Source organism: Pteropus medius, unplaced genomic scaffold (assembly GCF_902729225.1).
Source record: "Pteropus medius unplaced genomic scaffold, Ma_sr-lr_union100, whole genome shotgun sequence".
Lineage (NCBI taxonomy): Eukaryota > Metazoa > Chordata > Mammalia > Chiroptera > Pteropodidae > Pteropus > Pteropus medius.
The window spans coordinates 25,248,773-25,271,113 of record NW_024342467.1 but is presented as its reverse complement, the minus strand read 5'-3'; the positions used below and the strand labels follow the sequence as shown (position 1 = coordinate 25,271,113).

The 22,341-nt window shown below is 55.1% G+C and overlaps 1 protein-coding gene and 1 pseudogene across 6 annotated transcripts in view; one reads left to right on the top strand and one right to left on the bottom strand.

Annotated features, from left to right (window-relative positions):
* The window catches only part of COBL (cordon-bleu WH2 repeat protein), a 150,683-nt gene that overhangs the window by 115,191 nt on the left and 13,151 nt on the right, over nt 1-22,341 (bottom strand). The window lies entirely within an intron of this gene.
* On the top strand, nt 16,525-16,650 carry LOC120602587 (uncharacterized; annotated as a pseudogene).

Here is a 22,341-nt window from a genome sequence, read left to right as displayed (position 1 = left end):
GCCTTTTCCGTCTTGTTTGAGGAAACGGCCTCCCCACATTTCTGGATTAGATTCTGGAACTGCCTAGAACTCTCCAGAAGGTGGCCTCTTGCATTCTCGTGCGTCTGGCAGCCAAGCTGGAGCGATATCTGTGACGCTGTCCCTTTCACCAATGTCACGGCCACCACAGACAGGAAGGGGTCGTTTGGAGGGAGACACCCACAGGCGGGCGGCTGAGCTCCGCTGGCGTCACGCGTCCCCGTGACCCTCCTCAGACCTGAGCACAGGGCTCGGCGACTGTGGCTGGTTAACGGTGTCTCTGTCCTGGGATGACACTTAACAGCTGTAACTGCACTTACACGGTGACTTCCTGCCGCTGACGTGGACGTCCACGTCCGCCCCCCACTGAGTCACAGCGCTTTGTGGGTGGCGGTGGCTGCTGGCCGGCGTTTATTTCTCGGAACCACTACTAAGACCCCGAGTCCGCCACGTGGAGGCAGGCTCGGTCTGAATGCTTTATTCTATTTCTGACTCTGCTATCTAGAATATGCCAGATTCTTCCGCCTAAAAATAAATGTTTAAATGCATAACGCCGTGCTCACGGGGATAACCCTGCCCCTCATGCAGCTGTGGTGAAGGCTTCAGGATGTGGTGGCCTGGGACACAGCTGGGGAACAGGGAACACCCGGCCGATCCATGGGGACTTGACTCTGTGGGAGGAGCCAACCAGCTGAGCCGTGGCTCCTGACCAGCTGAGGGTGACCAGACTGCAGGCAGAATGCAGAGCGCCAGCCGGTGGGCCTGCTGCCTCTCGTCCCCATGGCTGTGGGCCCATGCGGAGGACGGTCTCCGTTTCTGAGAGGCTGGAGTGACGGGGTCAGGAGTGTGGCCCGACACAGGCTCACCCACGAAAGAGAGCAAATGGACAAGGGCGGCCTGGTCGCAAAAGACGGTGGCTGAGACCTGCTGCCTCCGGGCAAGGACAGGGCCTGCGGGGCGGAGGAGGCACTGGCCGTCACGCTGTCCGTCATGCTGGCCGTCTCGCTGGCCATCTCGCTGGCCATCACGTGGGGAGCCCAGCACACTGTGCGAGCTACCTCGTGAGGCCGATCCCCACACGCGAGGGTGGGCAGACCCATCACGTTCCCGGTTTGCGAACAACACTAGCCAGAGGTCACCTCACTCAGCTGGGCGGCCGGGGCCCCCGCCCGGCCCCTGCTGTGTCCCCGAGCTCCACAAGGAGTGATAGCCCAGGAGATGACCGGTGGCCTGCGCCCGGGGTCGGCATGTGGCCGTCTCTCACCAGGGGCCGGTGGCTATTTTTGCTCCTTGCTCTGACACACCCGCAGCGAAAGGATTTCTGAAACGTGCTCTGGAAAGCTCTGTGGCACAGCCTGCGCCCGGGATCCACGTCGCACGGCGGTGGCTGCCGGCCAGCGGGTGCCAGGCACGCAGGCCGAGCGCCCCAGGGCAGTGTGCCTGCGACGGTGTCGTAGAGGCTACTCCTGCCTCGTGAGGGCCCGGGGCACTGACACGACCCAGGACGGTCTCCGTGGGCTCCGGGGAGCCGTGGGCTGGAGCACATCAGGCCTGGCCGAGGAACGCTGGCAGGAGCCCAGCCCGGCCGTGCTTCTCGAGGGTCGTGTGGCAGCACACTCGGTGCCACCAGCCAGCCCGAGTGTGGCGGAAGAGCCCGCCGTGGGCCTTTCTCACGCACAGTGCACCAGCTTCAGGACACCGCAAGACAGCCTGGTGTCTGTGCTTCCCTTAGAAAGGGGACTCCACGCCAAGGGGACCACAGAAGTGACAGCACTGGGAACAGCCCCAGTGAGACACATGCCCCAGTGGCCGAACGCAGGCAGCTTCTGGTGTGTTCTGTACGCATGGGGCTCCGGCAAGTCGGGGGGCCCGTCGCCGGCTCCTTTGCCAGTGACAGAGTGGGAGCTCCGAGACACTCGGACACCCCAGGGCAGTCACCGCCCGGAAAATGACGGGTGCGGTAGTCAGCGTCATAACTTCGCTGCGCCGTTCAGGTCGAAGCGGCTTCCAGTCCGACACCTAGCTCTCCACCGCTGGCTGCGCTGTGTGACAGTCGCTCCCCACAGACGTGAGCTTGGGTGCAGGACCACAGGGGAGGGCAGGGTGTCTCCCGACTCCTCACTCCATCAGACTCTATGACACAGACGAGAGTCGAGGAGGAAACGAGGAAGCCGGCGGGGAACGGATCCTGAGACGGCATCTCAGGAGACGGGACGGAGCTGACAGGGCCACACGGAGGGGACGGAGAGGTCGGTGCCTACGCAGCCTCCAAGGAGCCGACGGGAGCGGCGGCCGAGGGCCTCTGTCAGCTGCCTCCTCTGCCTGACCACCCGTGGCTGTGACCCAGGTGTCCCGTATGCTGTGCCGCGTTCCTTAAGTCACTTGACCATCCGGGCCACACAAAGAGAGCAGAGCATCTGCACGGTCCCCCCACATCCTGGCTTAGACGCCATCTGCAGCAGGTGCACCCAGCATGGCAGGGCCCAAATCCGCAGGACACGGGCCCACGCAGGCCGCCCTGGGACCTGAGCTTAGGCACACGGCCAGGACTTGGCACGCTCACCTGCTGAGTGGAGATTCGGGGGTTAAGGGTGAAAGGAGCTGACGCTGACACCAGGCTGGGGAAAAGAGCTCATGACGCCACCTACACGCTCTTCGTGGACAAAAAGAACCCTCATTTATTAATTTTTTGGTAGGTAAACTGCTCTAAACCTCTTTCCCCACAGCAGCTAGAGATCTCCGCTTCAACGGGGCCCTCTGGGCCCAGGGCGCCCGTGGGCGAAGGGACGGCAGGCGTGGCCATGGGCGGCAGGTTTCGGTTTCAAGGTCGACTGGGAGGCCCAGTGGGAACTGGCCAGGCCGGTCTGGTCAGATTGCACTGCTGCCGGTGACACAATCCCAATGTCACGGAACCCCGTTCTGGCAACGAGAAACATCGCACAACTCTGCAGAACGCAGTCTGAACGGGAGCACCCCGCCCCCGGAGGCCAGGGAGGGAGACAGCGAACACTCGCGGAACGCCAGCCACGGGTGCGTGGCCCTGGAGGGCACGCGAGCCTAGCGTCTCTTCATTCCCAGTTAGGCCACAAGGGAGGTGCCATCACCTGCATGTTTATAAAAGGCGAAACTGAGGCCGAGATTAAGTAATCACATACCTGGGAGGGGAGCGAGCCGGCCACCCGCCGGGGCTGCTGGGCCCCGCTGCCCCGGACACGGCCTGCCCGGGTCTCAGACCGCTGGGCCGCGTTGCAGGGGGCCGGGCCCTCCCACGAGGCAGCTCCCGGGACGCGTCTGTCACGGGAACAGCAGACACGACGCAAACGTGCATCCTTCAGGGCCGTGAACTGAACTGAGACGCGGTCACCCGCGGAGCTCCGTGTGGCGGGCCGGAGCAGGGCGCCCCGTGACCGGAGCTGCTTTACGGGGCGGCTACGCGAAATGCTACTGGAAAGTCGGCCTCGGAGCCCGGAGCCAGAGAACCGGGTGGTTTGATGGTTCCTTAAGCGAGCAGCGAGTCCCCTGCTGGGGGCAGAGGCGGGGCTTGGGGTGAAATGAACTACGGTGTGTGGGAGGCGCGTGGGGACCCTGTCCTCCTCGGTGAACAGAGATGGATGACTCTGAACACACGCACACACGCGTGCACACATGCACACACATGAACATGCGCATGCGTGTGCACACATGCACACACCTGCGCACACACCTGCACATTGTGCGCACACATGCACACACATGAACACGCACGTGCACACACACGTGTGCACACCTGCACACACGCTCACACCTGCATGTGTGAGCACACCTTCACACACGCGCACATGTGTGCACACACACCTTCACACATGCACACACCCTCACACACACACACACCTGCACCTCTGCGTGTGCTGCCATGCCACACCCACCTGTCACTGCAGCACACACATGCACACACCTGCGCACACATGCACCTGCACGTGTGGATGCACACACCTTCACACATGCTCACACACATGCACAACCTGCACACACGCGCGCACACACACGCATGTGCCTTAATCTTGTGAGAGTCGAGGTTTCTGTCCCCAAACCAGTGGCACGGGAGGCACAGCCCACTAAGAAATGGCAAGTGAGGGCTTCCTGGCGGACACAGTGGCAGCAGGTGGCAGGACGACCTGGCCGGCTTCCCTTTGCTCCCCGGAGGGACGGTGTCCGCCGCTGACCTGACGGTCCCCTCCCGTGTGCCACTGCTCAGACGCCAGTCCCGCACACCCTCGGGCAGGAAGCTGTCCCCTCATCCGCCCAAGACAAGCGTCCTGCACTTCCTGCCACAGGGCGTCACTCGCACACTCACCGGAGGGGACAGCCCCCCGCCCCGCGGGAGCATGGCCTGGGCTTCACCTGCGCTGGCCTCATCACTGCGCTGGTCAGCGGTGCACGCAGACTTCCGCCCGCGGAAAGTCTCTCACATGTCTGCGTGACATCAGAAACGTTAGTAACAGCCCCTAGTGAGTAAGTGTTCCCTCTGTGTGTGGTGTCACAGCTCAACCAAGCGAGTGCACCCTAATCCCTGTTCACAGGTGAGGATCAAGAACACGGGGTGTCTTAATCAGGCTCCCCAGAAAACAGCTCGAGTTGATTCGCTGACCCTTCAGCAGGTCCTGCAGCCCCAGGGCGGATGGACGGAGGCGGGAGGTGGGTGCGAAACAAGACGGCGGGTCTCCTGTCGCCGGCAGCTCTGTGACCAGCCACCTACTCGGTGCCACGTTAGACAAATCCCACAAAGCTGCTGTGTCTCCAAGAGCCCCCTGGGGCAGAAGAAAGAAGAGTTTATCCTCGGGATAATTAAGCCCAAAATCATGCGTGACATCAGTGACCCAGGAAAGGAGGAGAGAGAGATGTGTGGCACGGCAGGGAGGCCGGGGGCTGTCACGCTGTGCTCCCACGTGACACAGGGACAAGACACAGCCACCACGCTGGGTGCCCCATCTGAGCAGCCAGGCCAGAAAGCGAGGCAGGGGCACCGATGTGCGCGGAGCATCAGGGCCTCCAGGCTGCACCCGGCACGTGGCCGGGCCGGGGTTCGGGCCGGGTGCAGGCTGCAGGCGGGCGCCCTGCCCTCTTCCCCATTTTCCTCCAGGGAGCAGACGAGACGCAGCCTACAGCAGAGCAGATGCGGTCGGGACGCCGGCTCACTGCCGTCACCCTTGATTTCGCGAGAGCCAGAGTCGGGAAGAGAACGAGCTTTTATCGTTTCCTCAGAGACGCCGTCCTCAGTGTGCTTAGAGTTTCAGTCAGGAAACTGATGCTCCCCGTTAGGCCAGCTCTCCCGTCAAAGCATCTTCGGGCAGCAAACAAGGTACGCTCTGTGCCCGGCCTGAAACATGGCAGGACCGAGCACCAGAGAAGCCCTCGGTTCCAGACAGCTGTGCTCAGCAGGACCTCGGGGCTCATTAGAAGCCTTTTGTGCGGCACCGCCCCCCCCATACTTAATCAGGTCAGCAAGCTGGGGAGAGAGAGCGAGACCAAGAAGTCTCCAGTGCGTGTGCATCTCCATCGGAGGGCTACTTACACGCGCCCTGGAGCACGCAGGCTGTAAAGCACCTGCGCCGTCTGATACACGCTTCTGGCCACGCGTGAGCTTGGGCGGCAGGCAGCTCTGGACAGCTGTCTGAGCACACGCAGCTCACCTGGAGCAGAAGAAAAGGCGGCCTTTTAAGAAGAGGGGCAGAGAAACATTTATTCTAGAAAGGCGTCTTGATACAACCCAAGTACTGCAAATCTCAGAGCCAGCCCTGGCTCTGAGATGGTGAATAGCAGCGGCTCCATTCAAGAAAGACTTCAAAACGAGACTTCCTCCAAAGACGCGCATTCTTGGTTAGAGGCCCGAATTTCCTCAGTGTGCTCATTCATTCGCTCATTTACTATGCGCCTACAGTGTGCCAGGCACTGTTCTCAGAGCCTCGTGGGGGAGAGCGGGCCGGGGGCACAGAGCGCATTTGGGCTGCAAACAAGCACATCGGGCTTGCACCGGACGCCTGCCTCCGAGAGACGGCGCTTTTCGGGGGATAAGCAGAGGTAACGCAAACACACGTCTTCCTGGGAGAAATCACGTGCCGACACACGTTTAAGAACAGTTGTCACGTCCTACCGTGAGACCGAGTCTGACGGGGAAATAGTTCTACAGAAAATAGGGCGCTAGAAAGGGAAAGAAGAAGCAGACGCAGATCTGAGAGGCTCCACGGGGTTTCCCGTCGAGGCCGATTTGCTGGCAATCTCCTCGGCATCTTCTATGTACCTAAAATGCCTTTTATTGTGCAACCTAAAGAGAAAAAAAACAACCCACGAGAAAATCAGATTTATATAGGTGTGTTCCCAAGACACGGTACTAAAATCTTACTAATTTTTCATTAAATTTAATTATTTTTATAGAGATGCTTCAGGGCTCATCAGTTAAGGGACGTGGACAGGCCTCTTCGGTGTCCACCGACATGCTGCTCGCCCGGTCCTGCCCCCAGGGACCCTGCAGGTTGCCCATCAGGTCGAGGTCACATCCGTGCTGGGGGTCCCTGATCGGTTCCCCAGCTTTGGCGAATGGAAGAACCACCCGCTGGGCTGGTGAGAAATGCAGACGCCCTCCCTCGTGCACGCTGATTCCCGAATGTTTACAGAGCGTCCTGGCTGCACGGGACAGACCGTGACCCCGCGGTGGGAGCCCACCGTGGGGCAGCGGGTGCCAGGGGGAGGGGAGCACAGCTGTCCGTCACAGGTCCCGTGGGCTCGAGAACCTGGGCCCACCTCCTGTGACACCAAAAAGCAGGTACTTAGGAGGACGGACTAAAATTAAGACATCCAGGGAGAAAGGCACTACGATGAGGCACCAGCAGTGGCTGGACCTCGCTTCCTCTGGATCAACCAGGTGCTGCAGGACGGACCACAGGGCCAGGGTTCCTCAGGGGTCATCAGGCTCCGTCTGCTGCGTCTGTGCAGGGCCAGCAGGCCAAGAAAGGGTTTCACAATTTTAAAATGCTTGGGGAAGATAAGCAAAAGAATATTTCATGACATGTGACATTCCTTGAAATTCAAACTTCGGCGTCCATAAATAAAGCTTTATTGGAAGCCAGCCAGGCATGTTCATCTACACATCGCCTGGGCTGCCTTTGCCACACGGTGGCAGGGCTGAGAGGTCCCCACGGGCCCCCGTGCCCCTCGTCAGCTGGGAGCCTCCGAGTTCCTCCTCCAGCATCTCCACCTGGCCAGGACAGAGTGAAAACCAGCCATCCAGGAGCCTACACACCCCAGCCAACACCTCGCAGCGAAAACAGAAAGCGCCACCCCCATTTTTCTGAGGGGAGCGTCTCTGAGGCCGAGAACCTTCTGCGCCCCCCGGCTCCCCCAGTTCTGTCTTCCTGTCCCTGATCTGCCGGCCAGGGATCCCTGGGTTTCTCTGCTCTAACGAAGAAGCCCTATGACCTCGTCTCCTCGTCTCAGGCCCCGAGCCCTGTTCTTCTTCCTCAGAAACGGCCTTCGGTTTCCACAAACGAGAGCTCGTGCGATGAACACGGGGGTGATGTCCGGAGCAATGGCCAGCCAGCGGCGTCACCACACTCGTGATGCGAGGCAGCCTCTCAGGCTCCAGGGACGCATGCCTCCTTTGGGTCCAGAAACACAGGAATTCTGTGGAATTCGCTTCCATGGGCACTCACAGACGGGGCGGGGTGGCCAACGGCATCCATGCACCCTGCGTGCCGAAGCTGTGATACGCTGTTCCTTTACCGTGCAAAGTCCCCGTCACACACAGGCTGGGGTCCCTGGCCCGTGAAAGGCAGCTGCGCCGTTTTCCTGCCAAGGCTGCCTGGGTGTGGCATCCTGGACTCCTCAGGAGCGGGGTCCCGGGGGGGAGGCGCCCCCATGCAGTGACACACACAGTGACTCATGCAGAGGCCTTCGCCCTCCCGCCCTATGCCTGCCAGCCTTCTGGGAAGCTGCGGGGAAGGGAGCTGGCCGCTGGTGTTGACCAGTCCCCGTGGCGCCTGGGGTGGGGGGTCGGGAGGAAGGGTCCTCGGCCCCAGAAGAGAGTCTGGCCTTCAGCACACAGGGGAGAGGGGATCAGGGGAGAGCCCCGAGGAAGAGGGCAGGCTGGGCGGGTCCGAGCTATAAGGCAGAGCAGAGGGCACCGGGCAGGGAGCCGCTGTGCAGCGCCGAGGTCACGGGCCCCCGTCTGGAAGTGCTGACAAGCCGAAGCGGTGGCGATCCCCCGGCCTGGCTCAAGCCCCAGCGTCGCCCTCTGGGAAGGCGCCCAGGACGTGGCCGCACCTGCAGTCGGCAGGGCCGGGCGTCCGCACCAGCCAGCCAGGCTCACTGTCAGCGGGCAGGTGGCGTTAGGCACACGTGCTACTTGCCCAGCCACCAGCTTAACACGGCCCCTTCCCTGGCCATCTTGGCCCTGATGACCCTGGAGAAGGCCACACCAGAACCCCCACAGGAAGTGACTGCTGCACCCCACCCGCTCGGGACGCTGACGAGAGAGATGAGCCAGCAACTGGGCTTACAGTGGCCCATGACCCACCTCTGGCCTGAAAGTTCTCGGGACTTCCCGTGTCGTAGAAAGTCACAGAAATACACGGGCGAACTGTATGGCATGTGAACTCTATCTCAAAAAAGGCGTTAGTAAAAAAAAAATACGAAAATAGAATGTTTATTTCAACACAAAGTTTTCTACCACCAAAACTGAAATCTCATGAACCTTCGCTGACGGGGCTAATCTCCCTGTTCCGGGAAAAACCAAACCTCTCCTCAGAAGGCACACTCCACCCTCTCCTTGTTTTTCTTTTCTTGCAAAAGTACCGATTTAGGTGATCAAGGAGGCAACTGGCGGGGCGAGGGGTTCGGGCTCATACGGGGATGAAGCTGCTAAGCAGGGACACTGAGGGGATCGGGAGTCGCTTCTCAGTGACAGAGTCGGAAACGCGGAGATGGGGCAGCCGGGCCGAGGGAGGGACGCCGGACTGGGAGCCGGGGGTGGGCTCAGGAACGCCTGCGCCCCGCTCCGTGAGGTGTGTGCACGCGTGTGTGTGTGCGCGTGTGCGTGCGTGTAGGTGCATGCTCACGGGCACAAGGAGGGCGAGGAGGAAATGACGCAGCCAGAGCAGATGTGAATAAGTCTGAATGAGAAGATTCGGGGATCCTTCGCCCCAATTGCGTAACATTTCCTTGAATGGGACACTATTCGAAAGCAACAAATTAACAAATGTACCGGTAAAAAATGGAGAATGACACTGGGTGTAACTTCTGCCTGATGCGTCGCACCAGCTGCCGTCAGAGCCAGCTCCCTCCTCCGAGTCCCGGCCCAGCCGGGTTCCCGCCAGCGACCCCGTCTTGGCCCCTTGCTGTTCCCACGTCTGTCTGCTGGTCTCTCATCCGTCAACCTCGCTCCTCTCCCTCCGTCCCACCTTCCACGACGGGCCCTCCTTCCTTCTGCTGCCCGCCCTCATCCCCACCTACCAAATACAGAATTCGATTCCAAATGCAGTTGGAACGCATTTATTTATGATGTCTAATATACAAACATTTAAGAATTTGAGAAACTTTATTGAAAATATTTTGTTTGTTTTTCAAATAAGAGTTATGTCCCATTTTTAACTTTAGAAATATAATCTGACATGATTTTTTTTTCATTTTTCTCTATGGATAAAAAACAATATGTTTTAAGTTGCCACGTGGACATTTTTCCCTGGACATCACTAATCCTTAATTTAAAAAATAATAAAGATTCTGTGGACTAGAGTAATTCACCTCAGTAATCTATGTTTATGTAACTAATGACAAATGACAGATGGATGGATTGGTGGGTGGATGGATGGGGTGGATGGGATGGGTGACAGGTGGATGGCAGTGGGATGGTGATGGATGGGCGGGTGGTAGTAGTGGGTGGATGGTGATGGTGACATTTAATTTGACGGACGGATGGCGGGTGGTGGGCAAGGTTGATGATTTGATGGATGGGATGGACAGGCGGGTGGGCGGGTGGGCGGATGGGCGGGAGACGGATGGATGGGCGGTGGTGGCTGATGGATTTCGACATTGATGGATGACGGATGGATGGATGCATGATGGATGGGTGGATGGCAAGGGTGTAAGCGGGCGCGGGGTAAGTGGATGATGGACACAGACAGACGGACGGACGGATGGACGGACAGATTTGGGAGATAACTCTTGCTGCCCTGCTGTTCTGCAGTATCGCTCGCCACAGCTGCCGTGAGAACTCGGGGCGACGCTCCCTGTGAGCGCGAGCACAGGGCTGACGCCGAGGGCGCAGTCTCTCATCATTCGCGGATGGCAGACCGATCACCTCCCTTTTGCCCAGGTTTTCGAAACCTACCCTGCGCCGCAGCCGCCTCTAAGGATTCGAGGAACGAGAGAGAGGACTCGCTTGTCAACGGGACAGCACAGAGCGGTTCTCACCATTTGCTGATCTCTCTGTGCCTACACGAGAAGCAGCAGAGACACTTGAAATGAGACGCGTAGTCCCTGGGGACCCTCAAGGACAATCTTATCTCTGTACTGAAAACACCCAGGCCGACTTTGAGTGCCAGCACGGCAAATACGAGAACATAAATACCCGTATCGAATGCTACATAAATTTAGAAGCTCCGCATTCACAGAAACTCCCGTACGCGCACCGAACGGGGTGAATTTGATCCGGAGATTAGCTGAATGAGAACTCGGCCTGAGGCAGGCCCGGCCGAAGGCAGTGACCGGCAGCACTCCCATTTATGGCCACTCCTGTCCCCGCCGGCCAGCCTCACCAGAGACAACGGCGCTATATTTAGACAGGTCTGTGATTCCAGACACCGAAGCCGGTGAGTTACAAATCAGCCGCTTCCCTGGGTCATTCTTCCAAAAGCAACGATAAAAATACCAAAACGACAGTTATAATCGGGAGAACAGAGGGAAACCCTCCCTCGACGTGCAGATATCTGTTTTTCTGGGTGCCCGCGAGCTGCAGCTGACCGGCAGTGAGAGCCCGGGCCCGCTGGCTCTGCAGCCCGCCCACCCTGCGGCCCGTGGGGACCAGCTCTCCTCCAGACACTTGTGGCTCTGCAGGACCTGGACAGCTGTTGTCACTCTCAAATTAGCAGCAGGCCCCACCCCGTGTACCAGCACAGCCCCGAGAGGCTAATCGTGGCGCCTGGCTTGTTAAAAGCCCAGGGATTTACCGAGAGGCCACCAACAGATTTACGTGAAAGATTTTGTGCACTTTTTAATGTCTTTAAAATTATCTACAAAAACCCAGGTCCTTCTAATAAAGGGCATAGCTCAGGAAATGTATGGAAGAAACTCACTCACGCCCTGTCCACAAAAGAAGGGAAATGAAGGGCATGGCATTCGCTGCGTGTGCTTCCAAAACCGCGTTATGCTTTCTCTGATTATTTATTTTTTTCTCCGCTTTTAAATAAACCACCTGAAATTTTCAACTATATTTACCAGGACCTACAATTATTTTAATAGGAGACATTTGGGCCCATGTCTTTTTTCAAATCGACTATTTTTTAGAGCAGTTTCAGGTTCACAGCAGAATTCAGCGGAAGGCACCGAGATTTCCCCCACCCCCCCTCCTGGCACCCATGCACAGCCCCCCACGTTCCACACCCCACAGAAGAGGGTGCACTTGTCACAACCGACAAACACCCATTAACATCATCATCGCCCGGAAATCGCACCCGGCCTTAAGTCTCACCCTCGGTGTAGTGTGCTCTAAGGGTTTGGACAAATGCGCCACGGGGGTCACCAGCACGGTGAGCACCACGCAGACTGTTTTCACTGCCCCCAACGCCGCTGCACGCCGCCTGGCCAGCTCTCCCAGCCCCCAAGGCCCTGGCGACCGCTGACCTCTCGCTGTCGGCAAAGCTCTGCCTTTTCCAGGATGTCACGGAGTTGGACTCACACAGTACGTGGCCTTTTCCGTCAGGCTTCTTCCGCTTACTCACGTGCATTTAAGTTTCCTTCATGTCTTTTCATGGCCTGAAAGCTCATTTATCTTTTTAGTGACAAACAACATTCTATTGTTGGCTGCACCAGGCACACGTATTTTAAAGGAAGAAGGTAAGTGGCTTTGGCGGCAGAGCCACACCATGCCCTGTGTCTCCCTGGCCGGCACGCAGGGAGCAAGCTACCTGGGGGCTCTGAGAACTACAGTGTGATGGGTGGCCTGCGGGTGAAGACCAGAAGTCACGATGCCACCAAACTTCAGGTCCTGGACTCAGTGCAGCCTGAACCCTGCAGGGAACAAAGGCACGTGCCCCAGGACAGACGCCCTCATGCCAGCTCCGGAAGGAGTGGGGGGTTCTCTGAGTGCCACCCATCCGCAGACGTGCTCGGTGCAGAGGGGCTGGCAGCCACAGTGGCGGCAGCGGGGCCCCGATGCGCCTGCGCTTCCCGGAGGAAACGTCTGCCCTCCCCTCGCAGCAGCCGTGGTCCCGGGAGGGTGCAGCGCACCCCACTGCTTTGCCCACTCTCGGTTCTTCTCCTGCTTGCCCCGGAAGTGGGCAGTCACAGGAAGTGCGCCTCAAAGCAGGGTACACTGAGCCCCTGTTTTCTGGCTGGAGGACCAAAACGGGGGAGCCTAGAGAAGCAGACAGCCCTGAAGAGGCGGCACATGAGGAGGGTCTCGGGAAAGCCCAGACAGTTGTTTGCGGACTCCCGGGGGCACCCCAGAACTGCACGCGTAGGGGCCTGCCCTGCGGCAGCGCACCAGAGGCTCTGCGATCAGAACTCTGTCTCATCGAGTCCACTCAGGGCCCGGGCTGGCCACGGAAGATGAGGAGACGGGGAGCATCTGGGCACACGGCACAGGCCCCAAAACACCAGCCCCAGAAAGCCTGGCGGGAATGCGAGCATAACTCCAGCTGAGTCGGCTGCCTGACAAAACAAAACACCAACCTTCTCAGAAGATCCAAGTAAAAGCTAAACGTCATGACATTAATATTCAAAACATCTAGGAAACCATCCAGATGTACTCATCATGTGAGGAACCAGGAAAATCTCCACTCACAGGGGAAGAGACAACCAGCAGATGCCTCGACAAGCTGACCTACATACTGGAACTATCTGATGAAGACTTTAAAGTCACTGTTTTAAGAGCACACCAACAGTAAGCGAAACACACTCGAAATGAACGAAGTCTCGGCAAAGACACAGAACGTATAAAGAAGAACCAAAAGGATATTTTAGACGTGAAAATACAATCACTGACATGAAAACTCACCGGACAGGCTCAGTAGCAGACCGACTGATTTTAAGCACGTGCCAAAGGAAATGATCCGATTTGAATAACATAAAAATAAATGATTGACCAAAAATGAGCAGACTCAGGAACCTGTAGAATAACAAACACCAAAAGGTATTGACATGCATGTCAGCTGCATCTTAGAAGAGAAAGCAGACGATGTTGCAGGAAAAAAAAAATATTGCAAGAAATAATGGCAGAAAACTACGCAAATTTGATAAAAGACATAGACTTACAGATTCCAGAAGTTCAGCAAACACCGCATAGGACAGATACAAAACAGGCAACACCCGGGACGCCACAGTCAAACCACATAAACCTAAGAACAAGGAAGAAGACTCGAGAGCCGAGGCAGAAATCCGCACTTCTTACACGGAAATGATTCGAATGACTTCGGGAACTATAATAGCCAGTAGGGGCTGGAAAAAAAAAAGAAAGAGTTTTAAAGTAATGAAAGGACCATAAGCCCAGAATTTGATCACGATGATCCTTCTCGTTGAAGGTAAAATAGACCCTCTCAAATGAAGGCAAAGAAAGAAAAGTCATCGCCAGCAGAACTGGTCTAAAAAAGATTGCCATGGTGATTTGATTGGCAACGAGACAAGACGGAAACCAGGAACCCGAGGAGCTGCAGAAGGGGCCCAGCCGAACTCAGCGGAGTTGTCTGTGCTTCCTGAGCTCTCCAGGAAAACAGACGCGCCACTTAACCATGGGGGCTGCCTACACACGACGTAGGTCTACCCCACGTGGAATGACAAAGTAGTCATTCTAAGAAGGCTGTGACGTTTGCACATTTTAATCTCGAGAAAAAGCAAAGATTGAAAAAGGACAGACTAAAATCCACAATAGAAAAATTAAAATGGGATACCGAAAACTTTCAGTTAATTCGAAGGAAGACAGAAAAGGGGAAACAGGAATGCAAAGAAATATATAGAAATATATATTAAGTAGTTGTCCTAAATCCAGAAATATCAATGAAAACTACATATCGACATTCTTCACTCGTGTAAATGATTTATGTAATACAATGGTTTAATACAATGATTTGGTATAGATGGTCTAAGCCAGCGGTCCCCAACCTTTGTGGCACCAGGGACCGGGGCTCCTATGAGACTCTAACGTCTGGTGATCTGAGGTGGAACTGAGGCGGCGATGCTGGCGCTGGGGGGCGGCTGCACATGCAGATGGAGCTTCCCTCGCTGGCCCGCTGCTCACCTCCTGCTGTGCGGCCCGGTTCCTAACAGCCCACAGACCAGTACCAGTCCACGGCCCAGAGGGTGGGGGCTCCTCGTATACAGGGTGGGTCCTTGCTGCCTTTTTAAGAATAATGTAAAATAGTCACTAAAAGTCAAAACTTATTGTTTTCGTCCGGGACTAAGGGTGGCGTAGAGACACGATGGGGTGAGCAGGAGCAGACAGGCTGCAGCATCGCTCACGGCTCCCCATCCCCGACCCCCCGCCCCCAGCATGCAGAGACCACAGGGCGTCCGCAGGCCACCACCCTGCACTGTGCACTGCACGGCAACCAACCGGGTCACGAATGCCGATTTTCTTGTTAACTCATCATTCTGTCCCAAACGATGAACGAGTCCACCGTTTGGTTGCCCTGCCAGCTAGTCTACCCTCCTCTTCTCCCCTGTGCTACCGACACCTTCGGGACAGTCAGAAACCCCCATCTCTCTGCCAGCTCTCCTACACCCACCTTGCTACCCACACCACACAGGTCCCCTCCTCATGACAGGTCCTCGCCCTGCTCCGCCCCCCTGCACCGTGTGGCCGCCAGCTGCCCTGCGTCTCGGCCCCTTGCCACGTGAGCCTTCCAGGCCAGCTTGCGTGTCCGTGCCCTCGTCCACCCTATCGTCACGCACTTGCCCGGGCACATGCTCACTCTCCATCGCCGCGTTACAGTGGAAAAACAGCCGGATGGTTTCGCAGATTGTAACCTTGGTTCCCTGACCCTGGTAGGATAACAAAAAAGTAAAATAAAATAACAATAATAATAATAATTATTATTATTATTATTATTATTCAGGGTGCCCAGAGACATGGGAACTTCAGATAACACTGAAGTGGATCCCTTGTTTATCTAAACCTCACCCGTAAGCAGGCCTCTGGTATCTTATCAGACAATCTGCGCATCTGGGAAGGTTCTTAGCTCCCCCAGGCCAGGGCAGCGGGGCCTCTCAGATGGCTGTGCTACAAATGTGAGTGAGGCCAGCACGGGGGAGATGCGCTTCCGGCTGCGGCATTGGCAGGCCCTTTATCGGAGTCGGCGCCTACTCTGTCTTTGCAGATTCCCAAGCTGGGAAGTCTGGCCTCCAAGCCGGGCACAATGCCCCAAGTCCGCCCATGCCAGCCGCTGCCCTCTGCGGCCCCTCCACTAAACCCTCATCCAGAGCGAGAGCTGTTTTTCTGCTCCTTAGCCCAGATGGCTCTGGATTCCAGATCTTGCTTCGCCAGCTGCCCAGGGCACACTGTCAGGCGCTGAGCCTGAGGCCGACTTCTGCCACCTCCAGCTGCGTGACTGACTCTCGCCGAGCCACAGATAACATGAAGCTAAGTGGACCTGTCCTGACTCGTGAGACTCTGTGGTTATGGAGTCTCAACACTGGCCAAAAGGATTTGCAAAGTGCCCTTAAGTGTTAACTGCTCTTGTCTGCATTGTTGACCAAGTCAGACCACCTCGAAGCCTAAAGTCACCTTTTTCCTCCTTGTTCTACATGTGCAGTTGGTCACCATCCGTCAGTTTACCTCGGACACGTGTCTGAAATTCCTCCTTTCCATCTCGGCTGACAGCCTGATCCCAGGAGCTCGGGCCTCTGCGTCTCCCTGGGCCCTGAGGCGGCCTCCTGGTTCCTGTCTCCCACCCCAGCCCTGCCCTCCCACTTCCCAAAGAGCTGGTGGGCACTCGGCCGTCTTCCTCCACCTGTGGCAGGAGGGGCTGCTCAAGCCGATCTGGCCACGTGTCCTCTCCCTTGGCCTCCCTTCCCGGAGAACCGGCTCTCCTGTCATCCCAGGACACACTGGGCTCTGCATACCTGTGCCTTGCTCCCGCCCTCCCTGCATGCAGAAGAACTGGTCACGCATCCCCTACCTGGTGCCCTTCCAGGCACAGACCAGGCTCCCACCCTCCAGTGCTACCCCAAACAGCCCTCTGGCTCCGTGCCCAGCTCCTTTTACTTTTCCACACTCCACACATAATAGGTGCGCTAACCTTTATCGAATTAAAGTGTCAACTGGTCTATGGCCACGCCACCCTGAACAAGCCCGATCCCCGATCCCGCCTGATCTCAGAAGCTACGCAGGGTCGGGCCTGGTTAGTACTTGGATGGGAGACCATCTAGGAAGACCAGGTGCTGTAGGCGTAAAAAATAACAAATAAGGGATTATAAGCTGACAAGGTCCTTGCAATCTGTGAGGTCGACCAAGGGTTGCCTCGCCTAAAAAAAAAAAGTGTCAACTGATGATTATTGGCACCAATTCAACCACGAACAAAAATCCCCAGTTTGGGCTGCGGTGAAGACGGAAACTTTATTCAGTGCAGGGAGCTCACGTGTAATCCAGCACCAGCTGTGGAACAGCTCCATAGCGCTACAGCTCAAGTACGAAACAGCAGGGCTAGGACCTGGCTCTCTGCTCCACTCCACACCAGGCGGACACGTTTGACGTTGTGGCTCCCACAGAGAAACACAGCCTCCCGTCTTGGGGGAAAGGACGCTCTCTAAGGCTCCGGAGAAGTCTCCGCCCCTGGTCCCTGATTGGTCCAGTCTCATGCAAATGAGGACTCCTCACAGTTTGAGTGATCTAAAAAGTGCTATCTTGATTGGTCAGAACAGAGTCTCTCTGATTGGCGATGTTAATGAGGATACGGCTGTGCAGCTCTGATTGGATGGGGAAAGCCTCAGTCCTATTGGTTGAGATACAATTGCAGGAAGTCCTTCATAAGGGCTGGCTCCGCCCACAGGAACACAGTGCAGGTGGGCAGTTCCACGCTCCTCCGTGCAGTGTGACCTGCCGACGGGCCCCTGTACAGAAATGGATGCTGGGCTCTGATTTTAAATTTGAGCGCCATCAGCCACCAGGAGCCCTTCCTGGTGTGCATCTTCTTCCTTGGGGTCGACGGAAGTGAACATTTCCAGCAAGCCACAGAATGTCAGTGGGCAGCAGTGACCAGAACAAACCCATGCGAGTGGTTAATTACTTCCTAATGCCAGGAAAAACAAGGCCTCCTCTGAGGACTCGGACCTCGTCCTACTTTCAGTGATGAGAACCAGGGAAGTCAGCGGTTCCCTCTCTGCCCAAATTGTCAGAAACACGAGGACGGGCCGGTGCCCGTCGCGGCACGTAGACCGCCTCCGCGATAGCCTCTCCCCTCCCTCTGGCCTTCCCTGGCCCAGTTTTCTGTCTTTAGTTTTAGTAGCTGTCCTGTGTCCAGGCCCAACGCCAAGGCCTTGGGAAACAGGTGGGACGCACGGAGGGACACAGTGCGGGCAGTGCAGGAGGACGAGCAGAGCTGCCCCAGGAAGTGCGAGACGAAGCGTCCACACGAGCAGCGCTGACTCAGCTGGTCACGTTTGCGAGTCGCGTCGAGTTAGAGAGGCAGTCCTTGTGTAAGGGCCAAATGCGTCCGTGAGCAAACAACCACGTGTGCACACACTATCGTGGGACACCACAGGACAGGCCAGTCACCTTGCCTGCTGTACCAGTTACGTGCTATCAGTTGCCAGCAGGACCAAGTGCCACGGGCACATCTAATCATACTTTGATGGTTAATGGTTGGGGAGCTTGGGTCCTGAAGTGACAGGCACAGCAGCGGGCCAGGCTGGCCCAGTAGAGGCTCCTTCCCAGAGGGATTACATGAAACCCGAGACGCCACAACGCCACAGCTCCGGGAGCTGGAGTGACAGGAAGGAAGGAAGGAGACACTTCGCAGTGGCAGGAACCAACGGGAGACTGGGTAGAAGGAGAGGAACTGAGGCCACACTCTGATCGGCTGTCCCAACGTACTTCCAGCTAAGAATCGCTTCTGCGAAGGCACAGTTACTGCGACAACAGTCTGGGAAGTTTAAGTGTGGACAGGGAAGTCAATGCTATTACGGAACTATGAGTTTTGTCGGGCAGGACCGTGAGATGACGGCTTGAGAGGCAGGCCTTGTCGGTCACTGGGGCACACGGGAGGATGTGCAAATGGAAGGATGGCGTGTGGGATTTTCCCATAAAATAATCAAGCCGAAAAAAAATAAAAATGTTAAAAATGTAAAGGCTCCATAATGGACACATGGCAGCCCCTGCACTATGCTCCCTATTTTTGTGTCATTTGAAATTTTCCATCACATTTTTCTAGAAAGAAAAAGAGTCCGTTTTTGTCATTTAAAGTCTGAACTGAAGTCTAATTAACTGAATCTTGCAATCAATGGCTGTTGGTTACTGAATGTAGGGAGGCCTCCTTAAAAGTGATCTATTCCAAAATTATCTTTTTCCTACTTTTTAAGGTAAGTACTATTTAAAAATAAATGATGATAAGATAAAAAATAAAATGCTGAATCAGAATCTAGGGAGGTATAATCTGACCAACTTCCCAGTGTCCTGTGGCTTGCTCAAGGCCAGCCATTTATACCCCATGCGGGCCCAGAGCAAAGAGGACCAGGACCCCACAGCGACCCCACAGGGGCCCAGGCCCGGGCGCACCCTCACTCGCAGGAACAAGGCATCCCGCAGTGAACCTCTCTACCTGGGTTGTGTGATCCCACCCCCCTTGAGTTCAGATAATTACCAAATAGAAGAAGTGAGCCACTAAACGTATTAGATGCCCCAGTAAGACAAACAATAAAACAAAAGCAAAAACAAAAATTTATATTCAAAATTCAATCAACTGCGCACACTAGAATGGTGAAAATTAAAGACTGACGGAGCAACTGTAATTCTACCCACTGCTGGTGGGATGTCTGAAGTACAGGCTTGCAGAGCAGGCGGCTTCTTCGACGTTAAATGCAGCACCACGTGGCCCTGCTGTTCCGCCCTTAGGTGTTCCCCCAGGAGAAAGGGGGTCCGTGTCCACGCCACGACCAACGCGCATGTTCACGGGAGATTCATCTGTAATGGGCAAAGCCTGGAAATGACCCACACGCCCTGGAGAACAGACAAGCAAACTGCTGAAGAGAAATCAATAAATGGAAGACTCTTGTCAGGGGGAGGAGTGGACCATAGGAACACTCAATAGAAAGATCAAAATCACGCTGCCGAGCGAAGGCACTAGGCAGAAAGAGTATGTACTACACGATGCCACTTTCGGTAGGTTCTAGAACACGGAAACTAACATAGTGGCAGGGAGCAGGTCGATGGCCGCCCAGGTACAGACGGAGGGAGAGACGGGGAGCGAAGGGGCCCGAAGAAGCTTCTGGCCGTGAAACGAAAGTCCTGGATCTCGACCGTGCTGATGGTTTCAGGGCGTAAACTTCTACCAAAAGTCATCAGACCACTTGCTTCAGCTGTCGTACACAAATGTACCTCAATCGGTAGCTACAAAATTCAGCTCACCTCCTCAATAGCACAGAGGAAAAAGAATAAATTCCTAAAAAGAACCCTAATGTCCAAACACCAACGAGGACAGCACGGGAGTGGCGATTTGTCACCGAGAAGCAACGGAACCTGCCGGCCACAGCGCTGGCTGTCGCACGCGGCATCACGGGCGCTGGCCACGCACCTGCCAGTTTGCTTCCGTTCCTTAGTCCTCGCTTTGTCTAAATAACGATGCGATGTCTTATTCCTTGTTTGACCTTACGGGTCCGGGTGAGTCCGCACACTTCTGTATCTCCTGGCACGCGGTCCGTGCTCGGTGTACGTAGAATTAGAAGCTGCACCTGTATCACTCGTTTATTATCAAAATTGTTTCTTTTTTAAAAAAAATGCTGCCCAAAGTAAACGGAACCAAAGAAATGACCCCGTGAGCGCGGCCATTCACGCAGTCACGGACGCCGGCCTGTTCCGTCCCGCCTTCACCCACGGGAACGTCTGTGCGGGGTCAGGACCCGCCCGGGAAAGCAAACATGACACCCTGATGACCAGGCAGTGACGACACACGCCCAGGGGCCATCAAATCTCATTCTTCCCTAACCGCAAGTGCCGCTGCCTTTCTGCAGGTCTGCACAGATGACGCGTCCCAGAGCTGCCTCCCAAGCCGGAGGACCGGCTGGACCGCCTCATCTCCTCAACCCTCTCCTTAACTTTTCTGAAAGGCGTCCGATGCCCACAGCCTCGCAGAGCTGTGCACCTTTCCAGCCTCCTTCCTCTCCTCTTCGATCATCAGGGGGAGCAATCCCCGTGGAGAAGCCTCCTGGTGTCTATTTACGTGAGCTAATCCTGGCGTGATATTTACGGCTCCTCTGCCCAGCTTCTCCAGGCGCCTGGAAGGAGTCATTTAAGACCTGCTTCAGCAGAACCATTTTCTGAGAAGGCCTTTCATAAAAATAAACCTGGCTTATCTTAGCCCCGCCCTGCCAGGACTAATTGCCCCTTCTTTTCTGGGTGTTCCCTGGGCACTTTATACACATCTCTGTGACAGCTTTGCTCATAATTACTTGTTTAGAGATCTGTCCTTGCTTGTACATTGTGTGCTCTGTCAGGTCAGGGACAAATTACCCACACCCAAGATGCCAACAGCACATGGACAGATTTTAATTAACTTTAGGTTTTTAAAAATAATCCTAGCTAATTAAATGAATACATTTCAAAATGGTCCTCTGCCAATAAAACTGGATTTCATTCTTAAACACCCAAAACGTAAAGGGAAATATGACAAAAACTTAGACAGGAACGATCACACGTATATGATTTTAATTCAGAGTGGGTCCTAAGACGTTCATGGAAGATGTTTGATTAAATGAGGGCAAATAAAACCTTAAGTTTGGCTTGACTTTGTTCTTGTCTATTTTTTTTTTTTTACCGAGCATTATTGTATACAAGGTAAAGATTTCATCTCTTTTTCGATCCATTTATTTTTTTCATTCAACCAACTGTGCAGGGAAACCGTGAGATAAATTTCCCACAGTGTTTTCCAGAGCAGCTTTTGCTCCTGACCGTTTCCAGGTGGTGCGACCCTCACAGCCAGGTGTCAGTATGGCAGGAATGCTCGCTTGCAAACTGGGCCTGTCTTTTTCTAAAGCAGTTCGCTTAAACCACATGAAGTACATTAAAACGTATACAGAAAGGCCTCTGAAGCGGAAATTGTAACAGAGAACAATCGCACCCTACGTGTACAGTCCTTTCAGACTAAATGCAACTCCTAGATTGGCCCCCTTGAGAGCTGGAACAATATCTTTATTCATACAGTTCATGAGACTGACTGGGTGAATGAACGAATAATCTTTAGCCAAGACTGGACATTGGAGCTGCTGAGGGCTCCTTCCAACCTCCCTGGCTGAGTCCCACCCCAGGCTGGATCAGAACCCCACGAGGAGAAGCTGGGGCACATCTGTAGCCAAAGCCCCCCAGGAGGAGGACACAAGTAAATGGAAAGCTGTCTTATCTGTGTCCACAGATTGGAAGAATTAATACTGTTACAATCTCTGCCCTTCTCAAAGCCACATCCAGGTTCAAGGCAATCCATAAGAAAATTGCAATGGCATTTTTGACAGAAATAGAACAAACAATTCTAAAATTCATATGAAACTCTCCCCCCGAAAAACTGTTGTAACTATATGAGGATGAATGTTAACTAAACTGATTCTGGAAACCATTCTGCAATATATTCATATATGAAATCGCCACATTGTACACCTAAAGCTGATACAGTTATTATTGTATGTCAATGATATCTTAATCAAAAAAAGTAACATCTGACATTCTCAGTCTGTTGACCCCCCATTCCGTAACCACATGGAGTTGGGTTAAAGGGATGACTAACCTAGAAACGAAATCGTCTTCCCCCAAGAACTTTAAATATATCTTCGTTCTTGTATAAGTTCATGCACGATAGCGAACCCAGATATCTGGGTCGTATGCAGTAAGAATCTGGATGTGAGAACATTAATTGTAGAATTACACACTGACAATGTGCT